The sequence below is a fragment of the Rhyacophila brunnea genome, unplaced genomic scaffold (genome assembly GCF_057557595.1).
Source record: "Rhyacophila brunnea isolate RB1 unplaced genomic scaffold, BYU_Rbru_1.0 scaffold_149, whole genome shotgun sequence".
Classification (NCBI taxonomy): domain Eukaryota; kingdom Metazoa; phylum Arthropoda; class Insecta; order Trichoptera; family Rhyacophilidae; genus Rhyacophila; species Rhyacophila brunnea.
This window is the reverse complement of record NW_028232805.1, coordinates 374,699-397,116: the sequence shown is the minus strand read 5'-3', so window position 1 is coordinate 397,116 and position 22,418 is coordinate 374,699. Positions and strand designations below refer to the sequence as shown.

At 33.6% G+C, this 22,418-nt stretch overlaps 1 pseudogene; it reads right to left on the bottom strand.

Annotated features, from left to right (window-relative positions):
• The window catches only part of LOC147075349 (uncharacterized), a 248,195-nt pseudogene that overhangs the window by 203,816 nt on the left and 21,961 nt on the right, over positions 1-22,418 (bottom strand).

The following is a 22,418-nucleotide window of genomic DNA, read 5'->3' as shown; positions in this document are numbered from 1 at the left end:
CAAAATAAATATTTAACAACAGACAAGCACGTTGCAGTATGGGTTTGATTAGTGCCGTCCAAATCATTATGGTCTTTGGAGTTTCGATTTTTCATTAATCTTTGGAGCTTGGTGGAATTATAGCTCTCATCCAAGTCATGTGCTCCAAAACCGTTGGTGCTGTCATATTCGTTATAAACTCGTTTGATTTTGATGTATTCAACCTTCTTTTTCAAATTTGACATACTTTTGGATTTTGTTTTCCGATTACAGCGGATGCCGCTTAGTGTTGAACCAAAATGGTCAATTTTGTACAAGCTGTTTGATTTTGGGCAATTGTTTATGCATGGCATCTTAATGGGTAGTTTTTAAAGGAGCTTAAAATTGCATTAAGGGGCTGATGAAGCCATATTGAATTTTTAACAACTAGTGTTTATATAAAGAGCATGGCTATTCTGGTGAAATAGAATCATAAATGGTGTGACTTCAGTCTGGCATGAAGTCAAGCTGGATGATAAGCTAAAAATTCCAGACTAACGAGCAGATTGGTCTTTGACTGAATATTATCTATTTATCACAACAAATAGACTTGGTTGATCAATGTTGTAGAATATTGTTGGAGTAGTATCAATTTAAGCATGATACCACTGTAGTATTTTATATTTTTGGAAAAATAGCCAACCAACCGATATATGTGCCAAAACATGTATTTATATGTTGTTGTATAGAAGGGAACCTCTTATTTTTATTTCTTGCCAATAGTGGATGATATTATATGGCAATCTCTTGAAATTTTTAGCCCAGAGAATGGTAGTTACTTTAAAGGACTTGATCAATTTGGAAGGCGAGAATATAGCCACAGATAGTATCACTGTAGGCATGAAAAATGAAGATGCTTTGGATTTGTTGAAGGAAGAAATCGATGATTTGTTAACAAGCCAACCCAAGCCAAAAAAGAAAAATACTTTTTACGAAAATATTCCAAATGGCTCTTTGAAAACCGCGATTGAAGATGTTTTGAAAAGTAAAAGAGAAGAGATCATTAAAAGAAGGATAAAATTAGAATTTGACAAGAAAATGCAGAGGATCAATAGAATTAAAAGTAAAAATTTTAGGAAAAATCTTAAAAAAGAGAAAAAAAAGAGTGAATTGCTTTTATTGCAGAAGATTGAGGATGAAAGCGATGGTATAAGCAGTGGGAGCAATGATGACGTCTCCAATGACAAGATTGATACAGATAACAGCATCTTTGATAAAGAATTTATTATAAATCCATTGGTTACAATTGAAAATTGTAAACTGACAGATCTGCAAGAACTAGTTAGGAATGCCTTTGAGGTAAATCAGTTTGATATTGCCGAGTTGAATGGCATTGTCAATGATAAAGAAAGTATTGATGAATTTGTCAAAGAAAAGGAAGAGATAGTATGTAGTGATGCCCCGAAAATCAATGAAACTGTTTTACCAGGCTGGGGTTATTGGGGTGGTGAAGGTTTAAAAATCAAGAAGACTAAGTTCAACACCATTATTGAGACCAAAGAAGGTATAAGGGCCGAAGATAGGGCTGATTTCTCCAAATCGCATGTGATTATCAATGAGCATATAGAAGTGGATCAAAAGGTCTTATCAACATTACCATATGGTTTTACAGAGAATCTATATAAAAAGAAGCTTGATATCCCAATCTCTTCAGAAACCAATTCGTTAAGAATATTTAAAAAATTTGTTAAAATTGATAAAAAGTCAACTTTAATGATACCTGGAAAAGATATTGAGCGCAGAGTCTATGATGCAGAACGTTAATATCCCATTACTCTATGAAGCGTGATCACAAATGGATACCCCGATACTTTTGTTCTCCAACAATTAATAAAAGAATTTGAAACTTAACTAAGTCAATATTGAAAAATTTATGCTGATATGGTACTTTAAATGGTATTATCACCCGTGTGATTGGCATACTACAGTTTATTAATGGATTCTAAATATGATGATTGAATATTGATTGATACTTATTAATCAAATAGAGTACCGATAAAGCCACCATAAATAGCTGGGCCGAATGATTTTCGAGATATCATCAGATATAGCCTAGTGGTAAACTAAAAAAGCATTCTAATAGATTCATCATCCATATCTCAACAAATATTTGTTACTTAGGATGTTAATCTACAACAGAGTCAAAATAAGATGAAATAAATAAGTATAATAATTTTATTCTCCTGTAATATACTTTATATCATCGTAAAGCCATCAAAACTATAGACAATAATACCCCCCGTAGGGATAAGATCCATAAACCGAATATCCACAATTATATCTACGTCTATAGCGACCTGGATAATAATGAGTACATCCAATAGTATGAGGGCCTATACACCTACATTTATTACTGAAAATGCATACAAAAGTTGTGTAAAGATGCAGGAAAATACTTAAGAAACCTAAAGTTTCTTCTGAAGTGTGGGTTATCGAATAGACTATAGAAAGCCTGAAGATCCATAAAAGTGACATAATAGAAATAATCGACAAGACATGGGGGAAAGCATAGAAGACAGCAATCGATTCGATGATGCAAATACCCAAGTTACAACACTGTATGGGTTTATCAGATTTTTGCTCATTATAAGTACTTATATAATAATAAATTATTAGAAAGCTTATTAGTTGAACCAGAAACAACAGTCCCAGCTTTAAAGTAAGAAATACAACGACTCCATTGTTATAATCATGGACGATCTCCCCCCATATCGAGCAAAAAAACTCATATCCTTTATCTAAGTGGTGTTGCAGCAGACTCATAAGGGTGGGGAGCTTTATCAAAACATTTATATTGGTTTACTAAAATTTTATATCAATTTACTAAAACAGGAAATAAAAATTTACTAAAATGGAATATCCATGGACATTTAGTACTTTAAAAGTAACACATCTACTCATAATTTCAGGCTGTAAATTGATATAAACCAGTGGTCTTTCCCTTGTTCTACACCATTCCAGAAACAGTGATTTTAGTACACCTTTCGCATCTTAAAATTGCGGGAGAAGATGGTAAATGGAGGAAGTATATTCATAAAAACGATCTTGTGTACATTACAAAATACTATTAGTACAGTTGCCTAATTTCCTTGGACAAATCATAGTTAGGATGAATATCTATGAGAATATCTAAAACAGATCTATACCGAGTCTGAACCCTTTTGGAGTGATGAAGCAGTCCAGGCAAGAGATATCCTATAAATATATTCTTATCCAAAACCTCCATAATCATTCTGACCAGTGTAAGGAATTTATCATCAACGGTTTTGTCCAATATAAAATACCAAGTTAGATTGAGGATGTGGAGATAAACTTTAGGACAGTTTGCAATACCTAAGAATTTAATAGCCAGGTCAAATCCAACCTGGCGAATATGAGTATCATCCGATAGAACTCCATTTTCAATAAATTCGATAGTTGGTAAATATCCGATTCTATCCGACAAGGCTAGACATTTTAATATAAAATGTCTGTTTTCAGCGTTTGAATTCCATTCTCTCTGGAACACCTCGATTGCATCATTTTGAAATGAATCATAAATTTTTGCAAAAAGACTGCAGTTATTTGTTCGAAAGCATCGACTCCCATCCTCAATAGTCTTAAAATTAATAAATTCAATAGTTCCAAGTTGCCTTGAAATTATAACGAACAAACTAATCAATGACTCCGTAAGATCTGTATTGAATGCTTTCAGGAATTTATTAAGTCTTTTGTAGATTTCCTTGCCTGTTTTATGAGAGAACTTTTTATCTTGTGGTATTAATATGCATAGAATATTAGAAATTTCGCAAATACATTCGTAATCAGAAATATCCGTATAAATTATATCCATTAGTGCGTCCATAATGTTGCTGTCAAACAGTTGCATACCTTGATGAATTTTCAATAAGATTCTTAAACAAATGGGCAAATACTTAATGGTAGCAATTCTTTGTGATAGAACTGTAGAAATGTACATTTTCTGGTCCGAAAAGCCAATAACCTGTTCAAGTGCCCTATAGTATAATGAATTTAAATCTGTAGAAGTACCTTCAAAGGACATTTTTACAATTTTTTGTCTGTTATCTTGATTGAGATGAATAACTAATTTGGATAAATTCTTGATGATTAAATCATTTCCATTATGTATCTCTTTAGCTAAGCATCGGATGAAATCATCCTCCTGATATTCTTGAAAACAGATATGTTTCAACTTACAGAATACTGGAGTGAGAATATGCACTCCCCTTCCAAAGAAATCAATCAGTTTCGGGGTATAAAGGCTTTCACACAACTCGCGAATTATTGCAACTTCGGAGTTTTTGAGATTGGCCAGGTTAAAAACATCTTCTAAAATTGATTCGAAGTATTCCATCACTTTGGAATTTTGTGTCGAACCTAATAAGGGAGTGTTTGATTGAAAATGGATATCTATATTGATAAGATTTTCCTTCTCAAACTCTGAAGTTTCTATACCTGGGATACTGCACATTTCCACATCTGTTACTGGCGTGCTTTCTTGGATTAGCAATGCTCTAAATATCCTGTGGAAAATTTTGATAGTTTCTATAGAGAACGGAAAGTTCATTAAAATTTCAAAGGTATCAGTTTCTCTTCCACCCAATGTAGAAATCACTTTCAAGAAACAGATTTGATTGGTTTTTTGCATACTACTTCTTAGGTGGTTATAAACATTGATTCCAGGAACTGGAATTTTGTCTAGATCTGGGATATAGCATAAAGAATTACAAACCTCTTGGGTTAGTGGTTTGTTTTCTATAAGCCTAAATAGCTGATTCACATAAAAAATTCTATCGATGAGTGCAATACTGCCATTCATGGTGGTGTTTTTCCTACTTGCATCTTCTGCTAGAACATCAGCATTTAACTTGTTACCACCCAGCGTATAGCTCTTTATTTGATTCTGAATGACCAAGAGATCATTCCTTGATTCTTCATTTTTGGAAATACTTAAAAAATAAAAATAAACTGCTTTACAGAAAATAAAATTGAAGTTGAGATTCTTTGAAAAACATAATTCCTTCAGATATGGAACAATATTCTCAAATGGTGTTTTTTGAGCTGTCATTCCGATGATTTTTCCAATGCTTGTTGTAAGTTTGTGACTGTGGAAATCACCAGATATCAGCCGAATTATTTCGGATGGAGAGTGTTTAGCAACCAGCAAATTCAGAATACCATCAAAAAATTTGGAACAAATATACAATAGATACTTGTTAATGGATACTTTTGATATGCTCTCTACCAAAACTCTTATTTGATTTGAATTAAAAACATTCTCAAAAAGAATTCTGGAAATATGAAGATGGTCCTTAGACAAGACTATCTCAAGGTTTTTTAATGATGGATGCTGAATGTAATCTTCAATTTTTGTTTTTATAAGAACTCTTTCTGCCCATGAAATTGTTTCGTTTCCATCTTCCACCAACTCATTAATAGATTGTCCATTCTCAGTCAACCGCTGTCTCATGGGCCTACAGTGTTGAAGATTGGAACTATTATTGTGTTTCTTTATTTTTTCACTGAATTTATTGAGTTTGTTTGTTTTTTTATACATAAACTAATTCAGGCATAGAAAAGACTAAAATAAAGTTTAAACATAAAATAATATCTAAATATAGAAGCAACATTAGATTAAAAACGGTCGAACCGTTGGTCCCAAAATTATTTGAATCCCCTAGTTCCGGCCATGGAAGAAACCAGTAAAACTCAGGTGCTTGTACTAACGACCGGGGAAGATTAGAGGGGAAAATTTTATGAAAAAAGTGTAGTTTCAAATGTAGGTAATTTTATTCATTCATTTCAAAAATAAGATTCATAGCAGCATTTTGAAACTCCAAATCCCTGCAGTCTGAAATTAAGAGCTCAAGAATTTGTTTTTCGGGAGAGTTTATCAAGTGCTTTGAGATTTTTTTCACCAACACTTTTGATTTATCTTTAGGGGATGTTGTAATGGACATAAGACATTTTAAGAGCCTTAATTTGTTAGAGCTAGGTGATATTCTTGTATGCTTAATATTAAGGTTGCCTTTACATGGAAATTTAGCGAATTCTGAATTGCTCGAAACGAAGTTGAGATGGAAGTGGATTGGATCGGGAAGTTTGTATCCATCAATGGTGTTAAATTGGTGCACATGGTTTTCTGATTTTGTCAGCTTGCCCATACCCTCGTTGTTTAGATTACACAACTGCTTTCTGATAATGCTATTATCTATATTGAACTTGTTATCTAATCTCCTTAGTTCCTCAATATAATCGAGTTCATCTTCAATTTTGGAGATGCTTGCATTGAATTCAGCCTCCATTTTGCATTCAAGGATTGAATACTTATATTCAACAGCATCTTCTATTTTGCCATTTTCACGTGTAGCAAAAAGAGAAGGTTTTAAGATGTTTTTTGAGTTCAAACTATTCAGGGCATAGAAAGCATTTAGGTTTACCGCATATTCATCATGTGATCCATGTTTTTTTAGCACATTGTATGCATCTTCATAGTATTGCATTCTATAAAGACACTGGGATGATAAAACATCTGCCGCCTTTGATGTCAATTTTCGAAGTATTTTTAAGGCCTTTTTTGGCTTATTTAATTTATAATGGATATATGCCAATTCGTAAGAGTTGGGTTTTGCAAACCCCATGGCTTCCTCCCATTTGTTTAGGTGAATAGCAGAAATAACTTTGTAGTCATCGAACTCTGGTGACTCAAGCTGTAAAATTGCAGAATGATTTTGTTCACTAACCAGTTGTTGAATATGAGGAGGCATCAAGGGTAAAATACTTGAATATTTTTTAACAAAAATGCTGCAAATACCAAAATATTTTACAAATGACTATGTATTTACAATACTAATCTACATTTTTATTGGATAAAGTAAACCTAACAGTGTCCAAACACTTTTAAAATATCCATTCCTATATTTTAATACCACCACACAAATTAAATAATATTTTATTTGAATATTTAAACGAAGCAAACCCCCGTATGCTTACTGATTTGGTTTATAATAGAGGCAGATCTAACCAAAAACAGCAAGGTAGATATGGCCATAAGTGACAATAAAGCATGTAGCCCAGCCTTTCCAAAGATAGCAAATAATATCAAAATCTGTACAACTAATCCTGAAAATGTCACATTAAAATTAATCCTCGTTTTAGCCAAGTATCCAAGAATTTGTTCAATGTAAATGTTCGTAAGTACATTACTACAGACTACAAGATAAATCCAACATCTTTCAGGGTCTGAATAATCATTGAAAAAATTTATCATAAATAGCAGCGATAAACACGAAATAATACTGGCCATCATTTGTGAAAATAAGATGATGTGGTCTTTGGACTTTAAATACTTTTTACACTTAAAGCATGTATCCATAATCAACCCTAATATTCCAGCCCAAACTACATACGAATAATATTCTGAAGTAATCTCAAAATCTCCAATTTTCAAATTGGGAATTCCCTTAATCGAAGGCACACAGAAAGATAGCAAATGCAGGAAGAAAGCCATGGTTAATCCTTCGGAGGCTGCAGTTATTTTGCCAAATGTCATTTGTCCCGAAAAACTCTCTAGTATTTGGGCACTAAAAAATCCAAACATCACACACGTCAACGCTGAAAATGTAAATAAGGTCAATCCTAGCCCAAGAGATGATGCTATGGCCAAAACTATTATCATTGCAGAAATCGAATCGCACCCGTGGTCCATAATCTGCCCTAGCACACTCGATTGATTTGTTTTTCTGGCATGAAATCCATCAATTCCATCTGCCAGCCAATATATGAACAAGCAAATTCCATTGCAAAGTGGTAAAACTGTTGGTCGGTTCTGAAGTGTCGGATCAAAGTAAAATGTCAAAAATCCGCTGAAAAGCATAGAGCATAAGCCTACAAGTGTAATATGATTTGGCTTTACTTTTTCTGGAACAAGTGCTTGTACATATTTCCACAGTGGGCGATATAGATATATGGACAAAATAGATTGATCTAATACATTGTATTCGTGAGTTTTTAGGTTATTTATTTCCTCGTCTGTAAATTGTTTGAAAAATATCATTCGGGGTAAATATAACAAAAATAAGTTAAGGAGATTAAATATCTAAAAATGCCTACTGAAAGGAGACTTTTGAAGATTTCGACAACAAGAAAGTGTATAATTAAGCTGATTCAGGTGTATATTAAATATGATATTCTTTAATTACCAATATTAACCCAACGTTTATTACCACAAGTATCAGTAAAGAGGGTGAAATTTCAGCTGTCTAGCCATGTGAATGATCTTAGTTAAAAACAAACTCAATATCACTAGTAATTATGAGAGTATTTATTATAAATCTGTACTGCTATCATAATGATTGGTCAAAGCATATCTATAGTATAGAACATCTCTACACTTCCTGATAGCACCTTTTATTTCACCATCTTCTTGGAATTTGTCCAGGAAACCATTCACCTTTTCTCTTAAGGACTCGCATACAGTTAGGCTTAATATCTTTGAAATTGCAATTCTCACCAACTTTGCCTTTCCAATATGAGTTCTAATGAATGAAAAATTGCCGATGAAAAAATCCACAATTTCATTCCTAAATATTAAATTGGTGGAAAGGCCAAAAAACACGTAAATAATATCATGTGGGGCAATAAAATAAAAGTCCTCAAGAAGTCTATGGATATTACTCTTGGATTTCACCTTTCCCAATGCAACAAGCGCATATTCCTTAAGTCCTGGCAACTTACTATCTATATAGAATTGCTTGATCTCTTCAAACTTCTCATCAGCATTACTTATAAAATAAATCCTTTTGAATTCAGGATGAATATCAAACGAATCTATTCTGAGCATTCCTAGTTCAACAGCATTGGACAAAGCCAGACTATTCCTTATCATTTCGTTTCCACAAGTTCCTGGGCTATTTAAATCAATTGACTCCACATATGGAGAAAGTATTGATTTCATTATCTCTGTAATTTGGTTTAGTTTGCTAGTATTGTCAAAAAAGATACTCCTTAAACTATTTAGATGATATATGATGCTAGAGAATATCTCCTTGTTGGATGTATTACTGGCTAGTATGGAATAGCGTTGGATTGGGAATGCAGACTGCAGAGATACTCCAAATACAAATGCATCATTCATTAAATTGAGACGGTTTATGTCTGAAATATTGGATTTCATCAACCGATCCAAAACTATAGAAGGATACTTGACCCTATAAAACCCAGATGAATTGTCATTTAGCTTATAAAGATTGGATCTTTTCTTAATGCGCATCGTGCTTTCTTGGAAAAGAATAGTTTCTAGAATGTCATCCTTCATAGGGGAATTCTCATTGTTGTTGGAAATACATCTTATCTTTAGGGGAATTGGCCAGCACTGACTCATATTAGAGTAATCTTTATTGTTGTGTGGATAACAAAATCTATTCTGTGAAAGAACCAATTCATCACCTTGTTCGTCAACACAAACAAAAGGAAATCCTTCCGTGGTGATCCACGGGTCAATTATTGATGAAATTGAACTCTTTACTGTTAGCTTAGAGTTGGTTGTACATTCCAGGTTATTTGTTGAACCACAGCCTGCCATTATTTTTCCTGAGTTCTGGTATGCAAAGTTGAGAGACTTCCACAAATCCGATGTTTCTGTGTTGTTGTATAAGTTATTGTTCATATATATACGCAACCCATCTCGAAATATCTCAGGAGAAATAAAATCTTCCATCATTCTAATTATTGATGCACCCTTACAATATGATATGGCATCAAATATTGTGCCGATTTCATCCGGATCACTAACCTCTACTGCAATTTTATGAGTTGATGATGTAGAATCATACTCAATCCCTGTTTCCATAGTATCTGCAACAAAGCTGGTCCAAATATCACAATCGATTGTATTAATATTGTCAAGTGCTGCAGATGCAGCCCATGTTGCAAACCCCTCATTTAGCCACAAGTCATTCCACCAGTTCATAGTAACTAAATTCCCAAACCACATATGAGCAATTTCATGGCAAACAGTAGTTCCTATCTGTAACTTTGATCTTTCGGATGAGGATAATCGATTAAATAGGAGAGATGTCTTTCTAAATGTAATTAATCCCCAGTTTTCCATGGCACCCCAGCAAATGAAGGTATTGCTACCAAATCTAGTTTTGGAAGGGGATATTTTACTCCAAAATACCCTTCAAAATATTGGAGGGAGTTTACTGCACAGCTTAGTGCTAATCGACCCCATTCAACCTCGTCTGGATGAGCATATATTCTTATTGGGAGATTATTGCACGAAAGATCTTCAATATAATCTAATTTTCCCACAATATATGCTACAATATAGGTTGACATTCTGGGTGTTTTGTGGAATTTATACAGTTTCCTATTGTTACCGACCTCTGAAATGCATTTTACAGAGCTATTGCTCAATGCCATATATTCTTTTGGAACATCCAATTCTATGGAAAAAGTTGCTTTTAAATTTGGCTGGTCAAAGCACGGAAATGCCTTTCTAGCAAATGTAGGCTCAAATTTTGTAGTGAATAAGTTTGTTTCATGGTACTTGCTCTTGTAGAAGCCATCTAAACCACCATATTTTCCGTTAAATTGTATTTTAATTAAAAAATATCCAGAGACCTCCTCAGAAAGGACAATTTTAACAAATTCATTCGATTCTGTAAAACCTACAGCCAAGTTTGGTAGTGGGCACAATGTGGAGAATTTTTCAAATAGTTTCTCACAAGAATCCATAGCATTATCAATAACTTCCTGGTACTGGCAATATACCTTGGAGGTCATTCTATAAACTTCTGTCTTTTCCAGATTTAGTCCATTATTATTTATTTCAAGATATGAAATAGACTCATTTGAGCCCGAAGCCACAGAAGGACTGGCAGACTTAATATTCGTATGTGCTGTAATAATTGCCATGCCGGAAAAATCCTCCTCATTGACTGTTATTTTTAAATCATAGTGAATCGGAACAACACAATTACTTAAACAATTTCTCATTTAGGGTAAATACCAACAAACATTCAATATGTTTATTAATTAAACTAAAACTACGGATCTAAATAGAGCGTTCGTCTATTATGTCCTTCTATCTTTGAAATAATATGTTAACTATTTAAACTACATACTTCTAAGCAAGAACAAATAAATGGCATAATTTAATATCTAATGAATACTTTACTATCGTTTATTTGAGTCCATACTATTTATCTCAGTTTTAGACTGTTCTAACAGCTGAACCAAACTTTCTGGATCTGCTCCCTCCTCGAGCATTCTAATCATAATTTCAATTGCCTCCTCATTAAAGTCCAAGCCCATTTCTCTTGAAAGATCATTTAACTTTTTAATGTCGGACGTTTCTGTATTTGAAAACTTTAGATGAACCATTGGCGGTAATGAAAATATCCCAAATTTTGAAATATCGATGTAGAGAGTTATTTTATGGAAATGTAAATACTAGGGAACCCATAGGTTGTTTTCTTGTACCATCCATATTGATGCTACATATTAATTCCATATAAAATCACGAAGACACCTATGTGGTTGTAGGATTTTGTCAAATTTATTATGAATCACTAGATAGTAGTTCTTATAAGCATATGTATTATCTGTCATTGTAGCTCCCTATTTGTCATGTATGATAGTTTTCTATAGTATCATCATACAAATAATGGGATTTCAACCTCAACAACATTTGCAAAGAATTAATTGAAACAAAAACCAGTTATTAAATAGTTTAATTAAACATTCTTCTACTCCCAGCTAATCTACTAAATGCACTGCCACCTGTAGGTGCTGTATTGGTATTGTTTTGCTTAGAGTCATTATTATTGGTATTACTCAACGTACTGATTTGTGATTGTAAATTGTTGCTTGATGTAGGATTAGGCAGGTTAGTCCTGAAAATATTTTGGAAACCACTGAATTCAATGTCGGGATTTGAAACTGATTGACCAAATATTTGACTCATTTCATTGCTCTCGGTATGTTCGATTGAAGCTCGATCTTTATCATTGTTACTGCTTTCGAGCTTCGATTGAAGCAATTCACTTTTCGGAGGGTGGCTTATTGGATTTGATATATTGGCTAAAACAGGTGTATTTTCAATTTGAGTTAATTCTGAAGAGGCATTTTGAATCATATTGCTGGTTTTGTATTTTCTATCCATTGTAACTGAGCTCGTAACCATTGAATGCTGTTTAACATCTATGGCTTTAACTCCCTCTATTATATCACCAATGTCCCTTTCTATATCCATTTTTATAGTACCACCAACCATAGGCTTCGAATAGTGAATTGGAATCTTGGAACGCTTTGATGCTATTTTGCCATCGATATATCTTATACCTTCCTCAATGTTAATCTTTTCAATTTTCGAATAATTTTCAATCTGCTGGATCATTGAGCTGAGTTTGTTTTCATACTTTACACTTCTATTGAAAATCAGATTATAAAGATGGTCCAAATTAAATTTAGACTCTACAAATATCAAATCATCTATCGTATCAAATTCATCAAATATTGGGAAATTGGAGCACACATTTAAGATTTGCTTATTCAATTCATCCTCATAAAACTTAAGCTTGTCTTCTTCAGATTGGAAAACCATTGTCTGGGGATTTTTTACACCTTTATCGGCAGTTATATTCTCTGGAGCCTTGCTTATCTCATTTTCCTTGTTTTTAACATGGAAGAATTCGGATGTCGAGTTGGAGAAACCATCTTTATTCATACCACCTTTCGGCGATATTGTGAGATGAGATGCTAGTTCATCTATCTCTGATGATCTCTTTTCGGATAGAGTTTTGTCTTTTTCAAATAAGCTATTGCTTGACGAGCTATGTGTGACTATATTTCTAAAGATGTCTGAGGCATTAGTCTTGGTTGTGAAGGATGAGTTTCCAAATAGGCCCTTATTGCCTATAGTCGTGCTAGAACCATTAAATAGGTTGCTAATAACTGTCCCTGATGGAATACCAGATTCATCATTAAAGCTCTTCTTATTGTTCAATAAGTTATGGCTCCCACCAAAAGTATTACTTTTAAGTAAGGGTTGAGATTCCTTGAAATCTTTATTCTTTCCAGATAGATTATCCGATATTGTATCATTTTCCAGGCTAGGACTGTCAGCAACATTAGATGCTTCTCTATTTTCGTCCAAGATCCTAAGTACTGATCCATCGTATTTGTATTCGACAACTCTGTAGTTGTAATTCTCTTCTGAAACTACTACATTATCTATTTCTATTTTAAAAAATGCCGTCTCACTCACATCATTTACTATTATATAGCCATTACAATATTTGATATCCTCTATATTCACAGAGACGCATTCTTCATCCACCCTAGGAGCCAACATGTCTTCTTCTTCCATCTCAATACGCTTACCGTTTTTTACATAAACTAGCTCATCTGATTTATTATTTCCAATAATTATAATATTTTTGACAGAACAAACAAAATACCCATCCCTATGAATATGAAATGGATCTGAAAGCTTATACGTATTGTGAAAATTATCGGATATTTCAAAAAAACCATTTATGATTTCTACTGTTTGACCTTCAAGATAAAAACAATTAATTCCACTTTCCTTAGAATCCCAATCATTTAATTTGCTGTTCTTTCCACTACTTAAATCATTGCTCTCGTAAACGCCATCCTTTCCCCTTGAGAATACATTACATTTATTGTCTTCACGACTTTGAAGAGTAATTATTCCTTCCCTTTCAAATATTCTGTCTATTTTTCCATTTATTTTTATTATTTCACTGTCCTGTTTAATTAAAGAGAATTCCGGATAAACAGCTGTATTAAAAGTGGCAAAAGAGTACTTTCCAGCAAAAATATTCACTTCATTTACAAACTTGTCATTCACCAATTTCACATTCAAGGGATTTAGTTTTGAGGATTCTACTGTAAAGAATTCTTTAAAAGATAACTCAACCATAAGGGTAAAAGAACTATAACAAAATATGCTCTAGGAGCAATTGAGAATGATTAAAAAATGCTATTGAACATACATGAGGTGCATAGTTTACTTTTATAGAATACTTTGGTACTACTACTAAATTTATTGCTAAATCTTCCTCTTCTGTTTAGTAAACGGAATCAAATTAAATTCCATCAATTTATCGCATCTGAAAAACCCGATTCGTTCAATCTGAACAAAATCATTCACCTTTGTCCTGGAAATAGCACCTTCTGCAATCCACCATTCCTCCTTCTTGGATTCCTTATTAAATTTTTCTACTAAATCTTCACTAGCTGATTCATTCTGTAGGTTTCCATATTCATAAAACTTCACAAAAGAGGAGCCCTTCTTGGAAATCCAGGTTATTTTGTTTTTAGTGGTTTTATAGTCACCATTCAAATTTAGCAGAAATCTCATTGTCTTAACAATACCTTTCTCCTCTATCTTCTCCTTAACAATTGCATTTCCCCAATTCATCAATGTAAATTCCTCATTAACCTCCAAAATCTGTGCATCTTCCTGAGAAACCAAAACCAAATTCGATAAAAAGATCTCCTTTGTTCCCAAATCGAGATTCTTCTTATGCAAAGGAATATTTCTTATTGAATCCCCTATCAGCATACATTGTTCTAATTGTAGTGTTAGTAACTCATTAACCCCAATATTTGTGTTCGTGCCATCATTTTCAAACATCTGGCATTCAACACAATCAATCGCCTGCACTGCCGAATATCTCGGTGAAATCGGATCAATCTTTTTTTTGTTAAGAGCCCATATTTTATCCCATGAAATAGTAGATGATTTCTGAGATGAACCCTGCATCAAAATGTATTCACATAATGCCTCCATGTGCATTCCCTGCCTTTTTATCCCCCTCAGCGTACACAGCCTAGGATCATCCCATCCCTCAACAAGTTTATGATCAACATAAAATTTAATTTGTCTTTTGGATAATACTGTGCTTTCGAAATTCAGCCTTGAGAAATCATGGATTTTGGGTCTGTTTTCTAGCCCGAGCGTATCTATAAACCAATAATACTGGGCATTTCTATCCCTGTATTCATTTGTACGTAATGTAAGTGTAACTCCATCCAATGAATCTACAATTGGACAGGCAAAATCATATGTAGGATAAATCTTATACTTCTTTCCGGTAATATAATGCTCCTTGTTGACATATCTATAAATTACGGGATCTCGGAGTGCCTTATTCACATTTTGGAAATCCATCTTAGCCCTCAGGCAGTATTCTGTAGATCCACCCCTATTCATTTCGTAAAATATCCTTAAATTTTCTTCTTCACTCTGGTCCCGGCATTTACTTGCTACTCCATTCATTCGTTCTTCTCGCATTCTTTCCACTCCTGTATTGTCACAATATGCCTTACCTATCCTTATTAGTCTGGTTGCAAGTTCATATATTTCATCAAAATGATCTGAACTACGAACTAATTTATAATCCGTAATATTCAACAGTCCAAGATCTTCTATAATTGCCTTTTCGTAAATAGAATCCTCTTTTTCGGGGTTTGTATCATCAAATCTAACGAGAAGTTTCCCTGACATGGTGGAACTATCCAAATCTTTTCCTCTTCCCATATTCTGCTTGGCCATCTCGGCATTTAGTAATGCTGCTTTAACATGTCCGATATGTAAATATCCATTTGCCTCCGGAGGAAATCGTGTTACCACATGTTTTGGCCTATTTATATTTATTTTCCCCTGATCTTTAGTATTAAATTTCTTCAATATATATTTATTGACTTCTGACAGGTGTTTATAAAAGTCTTTTAGAATTGGAAATTTAAAATCCTTCTTCTTTGACTCTCTTATGAATATTGTGGAGCAATAAAGAATCGCAAATATCAGATCTGCCATGATACAAGCACGATCATTGGAGCTAGTTTCCACGTCTGCAACATTGTTGGTATGAAAAGATACAGAGCAGAGTGTTGGTTTGAGTTCCAATGTGTCGAAATTCTCCGTTACAGATTGCATGGAAAGATCGTCTTTGTCTCTGCCTGTCCATACATATAAGCTGTTGTTCTGTTTAATATATACAGCTATTTCTCCCAAATATTCTTCTAAGTCTTCAAGTGTAAAATCAAAATCAAATTTTTGTAGAAAGTCCGGTCCACTCAACTCGATGATTTGATTCTGTATTATTGGGGAACCTACTGGCCTTAGCCCATACTTTTCATTCAACAAGAAATTGCAAAACTGGGCTTTTGAAATATTTTCGGTTACCATCTAAGGGTTGAAGAAAAATTGTAAAAATTAGAGAATGGATCAAATCCAATTGAATACCATAACAAGAGCTCTGCCTATTCATTATGCTCGTTTACAATCATACCATTGGAATTTAATTCTCTTTTGAATTGTATATTTTTTTGCAGAGCATATAATTGAAGTCATTTTCATAATATTTGATATCAGTTCTGAGATTTTTAATGAAATTATCCAGTAAAATAATCCAAGCATCGGAATTATTGATGTTTGTGTATCTTTCTGAATAGAAGTGTAGCCTAGTTCTCATACCTGAATACGAAATATATAAACACAAATCTGATTGTCCAAATCCACAGCTATCCGACTCATCCAATTGTGGCATCTCCTTACTCCTATTGACTGAGGATTTATTACTTTTTTCGATGTTGTCTTTGAACAACATTTCCCACATCTCCAATGTTTTTAATTTTGCCTCTACAACAATATCAGCCCTGTTAAATTCTCTAAAGCTCTTCTCTGTCTTAAATATTGTAAGTAGCTTTATTTGTTGAGACTGATCTTCACTCATAAAAATATAAAATGCTTCAAATTCTTTGAGTAGAGTCCAAGCAGATGTAAGAATAAATAGGTCTGTAGGCCTACAACTCATGTATTGAACATTAATGTCTTTCACACTAGGACCTTCGATTTGCATATTCTTGTATTGATTGTCAGCATTACTTTCTGATAACTGATTTTTCTCCCATTTGTCTTCCATTATTTCTACGTATTCTTTTTCCAGAAACTCATCAAATGACTCTTTTTTATATTTACGAACAAAATATGGTTTGCTTTCTGCTTTACCCTCCAATAATATGCTCAAACTGACATCACATTCCACATTTCCAGAATAATAAATATCATTTGAAAATGTCTGAATATGATCAGTTAGCAACAAGGTGGAAACGTTTGGGATATTGGGAGTGATTGTAATGGTGGAAGGGGCCATACAAAGTGGTGCAATGGAATCATTCAACGATGCTTTGTCAACAATGTCTTGTGAAATACTGTGATTACTATTGACGAGAGAAGTATCAGATTTATACTCGAGATTATTTGGTGGCTGTGATATGGAAAATATCCCTTCAAAAATATTTTGATTAGCACTAAAAAAAGTGTTTTCGACATTAAAAGTTAAAACTGGACAGTTACCATCTCCACAATCCAGTGAATTTCCTACTGCCCCTAATTCATGTCCTGTTATAATATGATATCCATCATCAGCATGTTCCATCGACTTGAACTCTTTTAGATTGGTATCCTTTATTTCATGTTTCATAGTTAGGGATGATTTTTTAAGACCTGGAAATATAAGAAATTCATAAAACTTGTCAGTGCATACTCGAATGATCTTTATTATGGCAAACCACCCATGATGTATGCTTTACAACTTAAAGATAATTTTTCATGTTTCCTTCTTAATTTTTTATTCACTGATATTTTCAGTATTTGGATGCCCTTCAAAAATGTCAGATCAAAAAAACCAATTAGAATATCCTTTACCAGAGATTTTGGTTAATTTCATTAAGGAAGACCAGAAAGAATTTGGATATTTCATTGTTGCTTCTGTAGAATGCACGATAAAGGATTCCACAAATCACTATGAAGATTTGACAACTGCATTAGAACCATTGCTGGGAGAGAAGACAAAACCATTTGTACATAAGCTGTTTATGTATAGAAAGAGAGAATGTAGATTGGGCAACCTATGTGATGTACCCAACTGTTTGTTTGTTCATCCTTCTAAAAAATTTAAGATTGCAGAGGAAAGCAACACTTCTAACTCAGCTGCAGTTGGAAGCAGTATTTATGGCAGCATATATTCCAGTTCCACTATACAAACCATAAATACAAACCGAGAAGTGGTATTTAACAAAGTGGATGAGTCCATGTATGATATTTCTCAAATGAAAGAATATGCAATACATTACGGACCTTTAGAATCTATAAGAAGATTGAACAAAGGGAAGTACCTGTTGATTTTTGAAAGCCCAGACTCTGCCAGGAAACTGATAGAATGTACGGAACTTGTAATGGGAGATCCAAACGTGAAGAAATTTTACAATGTCATGATAAGGCCAGCTGATGGGGCTGGTACCTGTAGCAGCACTACCAATCCTCGTTTTGATCCCAAGCTGCTTCCAAAGTCAACTTCTGCAGTAGCAACTATCAGTCGTCGCTTTGATATTGTAGAGCTGCTTCAGGAGCAGAAGGAGTTCATTGAAAGGATGGAACAGACAGGTGATATCTCAGAAATTGGATTGTTAAAGCTGGTAACCCTGCGAATTAGAAATTATATTTTGCAAAAAGAAAGCAAGGCATCCACAACTACTGGCAATATATATAACAGTTATACAAACAAGCAGAAAAATGATGGTAGTAATACTAAATCCCAAGCTGATGATTCAGAGAGTATATACTCTACATTTTTTACATAGTATAAATAAAGCATTTGAACCACACATTCTCAACTCACCATACTTCTCTATCTCTTTCTGATTATTAGTCTAGAAGAATAGCCTTGTATCCGTTTTATATGAGATATACCTGAAATTTGATCCAAACAGTTTGTTTAAATAAATTTGTGAATGACCATATTCTTTTAAAATATATTTATAACAGGAAGCACCTTAGAGGCTCGAAATCACCAGAGAAGTGGTGAAAATAGATCCTGTCCACCATTCTGTTTACATGGTATTTGTATTTAAGGTAAACAATTGTATAATTTATTAACTTATGGGCAATACCTTATCACATATCATTGTAATGCTTTTTCCCAAAACTAATATGCCTCCTGATGTATTGCTGGTTTCCGTTGAATTATATATTTGAGTACAAAGAATACAATTAGCCACTTCGTCATACTCTACCAGCTTACCATCGACGGTTTCCCCACCGTGTAGAAATATAACTACATTCTTATTTTTAAATCTGCGAATATCATTGAAAAGCGTCTTCATTGGTTCGGACTTTCTTCCTGAATCAGCAGATATTGAAATCCCAACAGATTTTGAATCTTCTGTAGTATACTCAGTATTGTATCCAGCGCTTTCTTTATCTATACGGGATGATGCCGTACTACTTTTATTTCCTCTATCTTGCTCACTTGTATGTAACATAAAGTGGGCTAAAAATAAACACCTATGAATATACGCAAATATTGATTTTATACAAATATTTCAGAATAAGTATTTATTAAATATTGATGTTTAGACAGAGCTGAAATGAAAATATCACTTTTTCAATGTTAGGCACTCTAAATGTTAGTGTTGGTTTTAGATCTATTTTTTGATTTTTTATGGTTAGTGTTTGATTTTCTTTGATCTGTTATATCCCTGCCCAGGACCTTAGATCTCTTACTTTGTCCATTATTCCCGTTTGAAGAATGTTTCTTTGTAAAATGTGAGAAGTTGTGTTGAAAAATTGTTGATCGATTAAAAGCTTGCTCACAATCATCCATAAAGTGTGAATCTGATAAACAGAATGGACAACTTTTAATGATTTGATTTTTTCTCTGGTTCGTGGAGCTTATTTTATACTTTCTCCAATGTATGGGGCAATCTCTCATATCATGATTCACTATAACAGTAGATTTATCTGCATTATTAGGATTTTGTCTGTTTCCACACTTTGGACCAATTTGGCATTTGATGCATTCTATTGGATCTTTGCTTCTCTCCCTACAATTCCTTTCAAAATGACCAATAGAAAAACAGTTGTTGCATAAAACAAACTGGCAAGGTGCCCTATGGTGTGCAATTGCACAGTAGCTGCATACACGTGAAGCCTGTTCTGGACAATCTTTAGATACATGGCCTACTTCTGAACATATAAAGCAACGGGCTTTAGTTCCAAAATATCTTCTGCAATCATTAATTCCTCCCAACCCTTCTTCTTTATCAACATGAATGGTTTCGTTATAAAATGTATAGCTTAGAATACTAAAAACATCAATGTCTTCATCAATATCCACTATTCTCAGATCATTTTCGATTTTTGCATCAGAAACAGCTCGATGCAAGTCATCAAACACTTCAAGCATGAAATATGGGGTAAAACTATAAATCAAACTAGATCAAGAATATAATAATTTATTTCAAAGTCATTGATTAATGAGCCATAACAGATCATCGTGCTTTACTAGTATTGGTTGTTAATATTACGACTACCAACAGGTATTTGGAGGCCATTTCACCAATAGTCCATTTATCCTTTACAATCATATGCTCATTATATACCTGGCATAATACTCCTCTTCTTCTGAATTATCTCTTTTATCTTTCTAGATTTACAAAATTCACTACCACACTTGCACTCTTCATTATTATTTTCAAAATTAAAGTTGTAATTTATTGTAAGCTCTTCTCCAGCTTTAATATTCCTGATTGCATGATAGCATATTGTGTTGTTGTTGGTATTTGTACATGTTGCACAGTTAGGCATACAACTATGATTTATAAATCTAGCCTTATTTCCGCGCAAAGATGCATCTATGATCAGATTGTCATTGACAGTAAACATATAGATGGATTGCATTCCATATTTCAAATATTTCCTTTCTCTCATATTGCTTGTACACTTCGATATTAACTCACCTTCATATTTAATGATAAATGTCCCTATTTCAATGTCAATTTCTGTAAATACGCCATATCCATGTATTACGGACATTTTCACAGACAATGCAAATGGATACGTGTGTGATATTGGAACATTATTCAGAACTTGAACTCTTTTATGTGGTTTTCCACTTGTTTTGTGAGTATTCCATTCCATTCCTGAATATACCAAAGGGACTGTACCATTGGAGCCTAGGTTTACAAATGAACTATTGAGTGATGGAGAGGTTATTTTATGCTCTGGCAACCCCATATTTGATTTGGATGTCGAATGGCCACTTTCTTTAGTGGTCGGTGTCTTAGATATCATAAATCTGTCTCTTGATAATTGATACGGGTCTAGATATTTTCTAATAGATTGTGTGCTTGATAAAACCAATGCTCGACTAATATTTGAATGAATCAGTGCATATTCAGTCATTTCACTATTATCAGTGGAATGCTTGTTCTCTTTTATTTTTATATCAGGTATCTTTGTAATACAATCTGAAATATGCTCATTATTGTTTATACCACTAACAAGTCTTTTGGCTGATTTAATAGTACCTAAAGAAGAACTCAAATCCTGGATTTTCTCAATATCTTCAGGATCTTCAGTTTCTACTTCCAATCCTGGTATAAAATGTGCTGTTGGTTTACAAGGAATGGATGAAGTTTGCAACGAGTCGATGCTATGTTGAAATTCTGTCGGAAGAGTTCCTTTTTTTCTTAAAATAATTGATGGCTTACCCAATTTTAAATTCCTGTCTTGAAGAGATGCTTGTTCTTCAAAGAATTGCTTGTATTTTAAGTATTCTGCCTTTAAAACAACTATTTTGGAAGAGAAATCTAGGGTATTTTGACATTTTGAACAAATCCCTATATGTGAATGATCATTCGTCTCCGGTTGCTTAGATCTCCTATGAGCTCCACGTCTCTTGTGTAAATCATCTTGACAAAAAATATCTGGGGGCAACGGGCCAGTATATTTCTTATTATACCTTGCTGTTTCGGAAATTTTGAAACCTGAATTATTGGTACTATCTAATGGGCAGCTAATCTTTTTACTATTACCATTATATGGCCTTTTGCTGCTATTTACTTCTTTTTGATCATAATTCTCATTCAAATGTCGTTCTTTATTCCAACAACTGTTATAATCCTTGGATAAAGCATCAGCCTCTGCAATGCCACTTGGAGCCCTATTTTTTATGGTTCTGTTAACATCATATCTTGCCTGGCATCTTTTCTCACTAGTTTGTTCCATATTTGAATCAGTTTTATATGGCTGAGCTATCTTGCTCTGGTCTGTAAACTGCTCATTTTTTGTTGTTGAATTGTTCTCATCTATCTCCATGGAAGAATTTGGGCATCTGAAGCAGAAATTTTCTTCAATGATTTAGTTACAACAATTTTTCGTAATAGAAATGCCTATGTATCGGAACTTAATTGAGATAGGGATAAATTGCATGAGCATTTGGGAATTTTGGTGCTTTATAAATTGTTTGGTGGTATAGGCATCCGATTAATTATTAATTATGACCAATACCATAAGCTTA